The sequence below is a fragment of the Falco biarmicus genome, chromosome 16 (genome assembly GCF_023638135.1).
Source record: "Falco biarmicus isolate bFalBia1 chromosome 16, bFalBia1.pri, whole genome shotgun sequence".
Taxonomy (NCBI): Eukaryota; Metazoa; Chordata; class Aves; order Falconiformes; family Falconidae; genus Falco; species Falco biarmicus.
Genome location: NC_079303.1, coordinates 7,279 through 14,596, shown reverse-complemented (window position 1 = coordinate 14,596; position 7,318 = coordinate 7,279). Strand labels below are relative to the sequence as shown.

At 53.8% G+C, this 7,318-nt stretch overlaps 1 long non-coding RNA gene across 1 annotated transcript; it reads right to left on the bottom strand.

Annotated features, from left to right (window-relative positions):
- Window positions 1-640: 640 nt before the first annotated feature.
- Window positions 641-3,976, bottom strand: LOC130159957 (uncharacterized). Its single transcript, XR_008825897.1, has 3 exons — window positions 3,525-3,976; window positions 2,044-2,150; window positions 641-883 (listed from the first exon to the last, which is right to left on the bottom strand). It is a non-coding gene; the product is annotated as an uncharacterized LOC130159957 (long non-coding RNA).
- Between the last annotated feature and the right edge of the window lie 3,342 nt (window positions 3,977-7,318).

Below are 7,318 nucleotides of genomic sequence, written 5' to 3'. Positions count from 1 at the left end.
CAGCAAGGGACTGATTTCAGTTTTTCTACGCTTGGATGACTTTTGCAGCTCAGAGTTTGGTTAAATCTACTCGTGGGGCAGCACTTGAACGTCTGTTGAGTGATTCCATACTGGACAACAGCAGCCACACCCAGACAAAAGTCTCCTCGGGGACAGACACGATAGCAGACTTCGTGTGGGCTGACCTCACCTTTTGCTTGCAACCGGCACCTTATTTTGCAAAGGAATCTTTGAAACCCTCTTTCTTTGAGACAAGGGACCGTAAGGGCCAAGGGCCAAAGCAGCCACGCTGCAGCCTGGAGCCTGACGGTGGCTTCTCAGGTTCCAGCAATGGCTGTGGAGCACAGCTCTTGTGTCACCAAGCAGAGCGCCTGACACCCTGAAGTGCCTCGGCGCCCCGGGGGTGTGAAGCCTCTCTCTGGGGATCAGGCAGCCTCCCACCACAGGTCTTGCTGAGCTAAAATGACTCTGCAGAGGCTGTAAAATTGTCTCGGAGTGCTGTGCTGCTTAAGATGAAAGTGCTTCCGATAGCTCAAGCTAGCCCGCCCACTCAGCTCTTACGAGCTGTACCTCCATATGCCATGGGAAGAAGTATTTAACGCAGTAACTCCAACTCTCGGCTTGGCACCCAAACCCGTAGATCAAGCAGTCCATTTGTTCTTATTATTGGAAGTCTCCTTCCTCCCCTCCAAAGCCTGTCGTGCTTCCCTCCCTGGGCGAGGGCCCTACTCGTCTCGCATATCCAGCAAGCAGCCTCTCGAGTGCAGTTTCCACAGGCACATCTTCTTGATCCGGCAGGTCAACGTAGGTATCTAGCGTCTGATCGTCGATACCGGGATCAATCGCACAGAAAGCAGTCTTCAGATCATCTGCCTTCCCCCCTCTGTTCCAAAACAACACAGTCACCATTACGTTGTGGTATGTGAAAAGAACATTTACTTACTTGTGTCACACTGAGAATCCATGTTGCCCGAAATGCAGAGCAGAGATGTCTTTTGATACAGTCATCTCTGCCTCTACTAGCATCCCGTTGTTAAACACATGTGCAATAAAGACTGGTGAATGCTAAACGTCAGACTGACCGGAAGTTAAGAAATCTTAGATTGATGATAACCTGGGAAGACCTTAATTTCACTCTATTGTGCATTGATATCCCTTATTACAGAACTGTACTTCTCGCTAATCCAGCGCCCACGTTGGACAGGATTTCACTTCACAGGCACCTGCCCACCTCTGGCGTTCTCCTCGGTGCTCGGTGTGGCACCAGACTTTTTTTCAATGCAGTAATTGCCTCTTGTTTTGAGGTGGAATTATTTCTCAGATTTGCACCCGTTGTCAGTCCTATTTGCTCTTCCCACTCCTCAGAACCAGTCTCTGAAGACGTACAGGATTTTACCGCTATTTTGGGAGAGCTGAGGAGTGTGGATAACTGGCTAGCTGGAAAAGTTCACATAAACATAGTCTAGCTGGCTGGACAAAAATGCGCATCGCTCTCAGCTTATCTGAAGTAAAGCACAAATACGCTGCCTTTGGCTGTTCTTGTTACACAATAACAGGAAGATTTCGGTGGGAAAAGAATGTTGCAGGTGGGAACAGATAACTACAGAAGAGAAACTAGGGGTGGGCTTGATATTTAGGCAACTCACCAATAATGAGCTTAACTTTTGTAATACGTATGAGCTAATTATAACAAGGCATAAAAGGTGACTGTAAGGCACAATAAACGAAGTCTGCTGATCACTCATATGGATTGACTGTGTCTTCCCTCCGTCGCGACAGAGGAGCACTGTACCGAAGGGGATTAGTGGTACAACTGATCTCTGCTCGCTGTCTGCCACGCCAAAGTTCTTTGGGTCGGGGACTGCTGCTCGCAGTGTTCCGCAGAGCCGGGCTCAGCCAGGTCTCGGCATTCACTGCAACGGGCACAGCCCTGTAGCGCAGGGAGGCCTGCGCTGGCCACGCACACTGCGTCCACTGCGGGGTTCCCTCTGCACGCGCGGTCCTGAGCTACTGTCCCCATCAGCCCCTTCCCTCCATACTTACAGTAGATCTCCCAGCTTGTTCTTCAGCTGGCTCAGATACTCCTGCTTCCCCCTGACATCCTGGCTCCGGGGCTTGGCCACGAAAGCTTCAGCGCTCCCCGCCTCCTCCTGAAAGAAATTACAGCTGTGTTAGCACCGAACATGTGTTCCGGTCTGCACAGGAGCTGCCTCTCAACGTGCACGAAAATAACGCGGCTCTCCGAGAAATGGAATTTCCACGTGAAAAGTGGAAATAGAGAGAAAGAATATGGGAAAAACTCCCATCACAGAAAAGGCACAAGCTTGCACTGCCATTGTCTGCAGAGGGCCTTCAGGTGTTAGAGCTTGTGGTGGGCACTCCAGCTTTGTTAGTCTGATAAACCTAGCTAGTCTCATAAAACTAATTTAATCCCTAATTTAATCCCATTCTCCTGAAAAGGAAAGAGCCAATCCAAGAACTAGTTGATGCAAGCAGGTACAGCACTGAAGACCTCATTGACAACTTATCCTTATGCAAAGAATTAAACTGACGTTACTTAGGTTTTAGGGATTAAAGTAGAGATTTAATTAAGGATTACATTTGTTTTAGGGATTTAGGGATTAAATTAGGGATAGGTCATTTGTGTGGGTCTCGCAGTACTACAAAACACATCTGTCAGCACCTTTGCAACTTGTCTCGAGTGCTCCAGGGTGGAAAAAAAATGGGACTCTCTGAGAGGTTCTGCCCAACAAAACCAGAAAAGGAAAGATCTTCCTTGGAAATACCTTTCAGGAATGGCAGGGAAAACGGCTCAAGCTTCTGGAAAGGCTGAGGAAAAGATGTCGAAGGATCAAAGAAATGCTACTCTATCCCAGAGAGAACCTCTGGATACAGTCGTGCTTAGTATGACGTGAAGGATTCTTGCAACGCTTCCTTGTCCCTGTATCATTGCCTGCTTCCCCCATGTGCTGGGGTACGGTGCAATGGGACATTGTGAGTTGAATGAACTTCCTCATGCCACAAGAAGCAGTCATTCCTTACAATGTAGTCTTGCTACTTAGTCATTCTGGCGCTTGTCTGCATTAATCTCGTCAGCAGAGAAGTAACCCGGGAAAACCCAAATACTGCTCTGCTGGACACTTCCCGGTCACGGCCACCAGTACCGGGGCAGGGAGAGGGGAGGAGGATGAGGCTTTTCAGCAGCAGGAAGCTGTTACTTTGGCTTGGCCGTAGAGCGCAGCATTAGCAGGGGCTCGAGCCCACTAGAAATACCTGCATGTCCCGTGGTTCACGTGGCATCATTGTAAAGTGTGGCTACTTCAGCTATGTCTTCAGTATGCTCACCGTTTCAGCTTTTCTAGTGCACCTGAGTTTCCCTGGCTTTAAAGTTATCAGTGTTTACACTAAGAAGAAGGTGAATCTTGAAGACACCGGCCACGAAAGTAATTCTCCCACCTTCCTAATGGGTATTTATTACCAATTAATCTCAGTGGAAACAAGCAGTGAAGAAAGCTTCCACATACCCATGCAGGGAAGCCATTTCCCTCTCTTAGAGCTCCCGTTGCTATTTCTTCCAGAAGCACATCCACCAGCTGACTGCTGGTCTTCCCCTCAGCCAGAGAACCCCACTGGTCAGCTCCGCCTGGAAATCACCTCTGCAACAGCAAAAAGACACCGAGCTGCTAGGAGAACGTGCCCACACATACTGGTTTTGTGTGAATCCCACTAGGAGCCTAAGGATAGATACAGATCTCCAGGCATGTGGTTGGTCTCCTAAGCTGTCTAAGGCAAAATGGAATACCCTGCAAGCACCTCTCAGGCCACTCCTAAAAGCCTAGGAGAAAATGGGGTGTTGCAGGTGGGCTTAGGGGTTGGGGTTAGGGGTGTGGGAAAATCACCCTGAGGTGGGGGGAACTCGAGAAAATTGCGTCCTAACGGAAGCATAGTATTACGGAAAGCTTTTTTTAGGGTAGAATACAGCCCTAGCCTGGAGGACGGCTGGCACGCACACGGCCTGTATCGCCGCAGTCCCCTGAGCCGCAGCTCAGCGCGCGCCGACAGCGGTGACGGAGGACGCGCTGAAGGCGAAAAGCCAAAAGCAAACCCCTCGAAGCCCAGAACCTTGCTCAGGAACACAGGAGTTAAGCCTAAAACCGGTTGAAAGCTGCCTCCTACCTGTTCTCCCGCCACCTTTCCCCCTCCAATGTCAGCACCTTTCCTCGCGATCCCTTTTCGCAAACAAAAGACGGACGCCTGCGGTCTCAGCTCGGTACCGAAGCACCACGATGCGCTTGCCGGCTGCGTGCTCTCTCACAAGGCTGACAGCTTCTCTGCACGCAACAGCCGAGGCCCTGTGAAAGGGGAGGAAGGCAAACACCGATCACGTCTCGCCGGGGTCAGGAGGGAGTCGGGGTGCGCTGCAGTCAGAGCCCAACGCCTTCCCCAGAGGAATTACCGGGGCACAACAAGAGGCAGGGGCGATCAGTAGACAGGCAGAAAACACGCACGGCAGCGATACCCACGTCAGACTGGCAGGACGCTTCCAGTCGCTTCACCCCGCAGCTTTGTTTTGAATTTAGTTAAAAGGTAATCAGATTCTTAACGCTCATTCTGCTTTTAATAGCTGCTGGAGAAAGGCTAACACGTGGCATGGGCATTACAGTCGGAATTCCAGTATAAAAATCACGGCAAAGCTGTGCTTTGTCAAGCGACTTTCAAAGCAGGCTCTGGAGCCTTTCAACAAGACGGTCAAATCTGGAGTCCCAAGGGAACTCTGTGCCAGCTCCATCAGTACACCTGAGCTCTCTGACAAAGTACACCGCCATACAGAAACGTAAGTGGGTTTATACCTCGGGCTCATTTACAATCTAGAAAAATAATACTGCCCGACCGGACGCGCTGCTTCAAGCGCCTAGCAGGCCCGGCTGCGTAACCACGAGGGACCGACAATTCCTCCCCGGCCGTTGCCCGAGCCGCAGCGCAGCACTCGGAAGCGGCGGGCACACGGAGCCTCGCGGGCCCTCGGCAAGTACAAAGGTTATCCCTCCGTAGTCAGCAGTCCGACTCACAAGCACAAGGCACACGGGGAAAAGTAACATCTCGACTGACCTTCGGTTCCGCTCCCCTTGATTTGTCAATGTACAATTCCAGACGAACCTAGGGACAAAGGAAAAACAAAAGACCCCCGTTTCACTGGGAAGCAAATCAAAAGGCCTCTTCCCCTCGGCTGCTCCGGCCCCGGAGCTGACTGTCACGACACAAGATCAGCCAGACACCTGAGTAGCTGCTGCCTCCCAGCCCATCCCGGTGGTTAAACGCTTGCGGAGAAATCAGCAGTCGGGGGCGACGGGTGGGGATTCTGCTACCGGCTTTCTTTTCTTGCCTTTGCCCGCTCCCAGGGGCGGCAAGAGGCTCCTGAGCCACCCCACCCCGCGACAGCGTTACCGCAGGCCCCGAGGCAGCCTCTCTGCGGCCCGCGGGGGCCGGCAGCCCCAGCCGGCTGCCACGGCTCAGGCCAGCGGCTGGGGGAAAGACAAAGCCCCGCGCAGGGCTGCGGCGGCTGCCCGGGCAGCCCGCAGGCGGCGGCGGGTGGGCGGCGGGGCGGCGCGGGCCGACCCCTCTCCCGGGCGCCGCCGCCACGAGCGAGCACCGGGGCCGCCCCGCCGCCGCTCCTCGCCGAGGTAGCGGCGCGGCTCCGAGAGACAAAAAAAAAAAAAAAAAAAACCACCCAAAAAAGGGCAGCCCCGTGAGGAGCCCGCTGACCACCGTCCCTGCCGGGGAGACGAGAACCGGCGGCAGCCCCGCCGGTCCCGGGCCGGGCCGCCCGCCTGCCTCAGCCCGCCCGCCGCCGGCACCAGGCGCTCCCTGCCGCGGCCGAGCGCCGGGCCGCCACATCCCCCCGACTCGGCCGCTGCCCGCCGGCCCCCGGCCGCCCTTCAGCCCGAGCGCTCACCCAGCGCGCCGCCGCACGTCCCGGCCCGAAACTCTTCCAGGTTCCCGGCGAAGGCTCCGCACCCCCACAGCCACTCCAGCGCGCCGCGCGGGCCGGAAATGAAGCCACCTTCCGGGGCCGTATGCGTAGCCCATACGTACGAGGCCGGAAGCCCCGCCCCTTTGGCGTCACGTCGTTTCTGCGCATGCGCTGCCCGATAGTTGGAGCGCTGCTGCCATCTAGCGAAATATAAATGGGTACTGCAGCCGGCCCTGTTGGTGGAGCGCTGCTGCCATCTAGCGAAATATAATTGGGTACTGCAGCCGCCCGGTTGGTGGAGGTCCTTTCCTGCTATTTTGTGACTTGTGTTGGAAGTGCCTGGCACCAGGTTCGAGTATTAAGGCAGAAAGCCCCAGGGCCTCGTACCTCTGGGTGGTACATGCTGTGTCACACCAGCTACGGTGCCTTCCTGCTTTACAAATGCAATCAGTTTTGGCAAGTTTACAAAACTAGTGCTTTATCAGGAAGGTGTCTTTGGATTTCAGCTTACCCCTTTCTACTTTTCATATGCCTACATCGCAAGAAAAAGAAAGGGGTTTGCTTCTCAGGTTTGCTCCAGTTACTCGGCAATTCAGGCATGACCACAGCAGAGCTGTTTTCCTACAGTCTTTTTTGTTTCCAGAATCCTCCCTCCCCTCCCTAGAGAGGGCTATGTGCAGGGCAAAGCGGACACTATGAGTAGGGACGACTGAGTAAAGTTACCAAAGGGCACGTGGTGCCTTCCTCGCAGCAAGGGACTGATTTCAGTTTTTCTATGCTTGGATGACTTTTGCAGCTCAGAGTTTGGTTAAATCTACTCGTGGGGCAGCACTTGAACGTCTGTTGAGTGATTCCATACTGGACAACAGCAGCCACACCCAGACAAAAGTCTCCTCGGGGACAGACACGATAGCAGACTTCGTGTGGGCTGACCTCACCTTTTGCTTGCAACCGGCACCTTATTTTGCAAAGGAATCTTTGAAACCCTCTTTCTTTGAGACAAGGGACCGTAAGGGCCAAGGGCCAAAGCAGCCACGCTGCAGCCTGGAGCCTGACGGTGGCTTCTCAGGTTCCAGCAATGGCTGTGGAGCACAGCTCTTGTGTCACCAAGCAGAGCGCCTGACACCCTGAAGTGCCTCGGCGCCCCGGGGGTGTGAAGCCTCTCTCTGGGGATCAGGCAGCCTCCCACCACAGGTCTTGCTGAGCTAAAATGACTCTGCAGAGGCTGTAAAATTGTCTCGGAGTGCTGTGCTGCTTAAGATGAAAGTGCTTCCGATAGCTCAAGCTAGCCCGCCCACTCAGCTCTTACAAGCTGTACCTCCATATGCCATGGGAAGAAGTATTTAA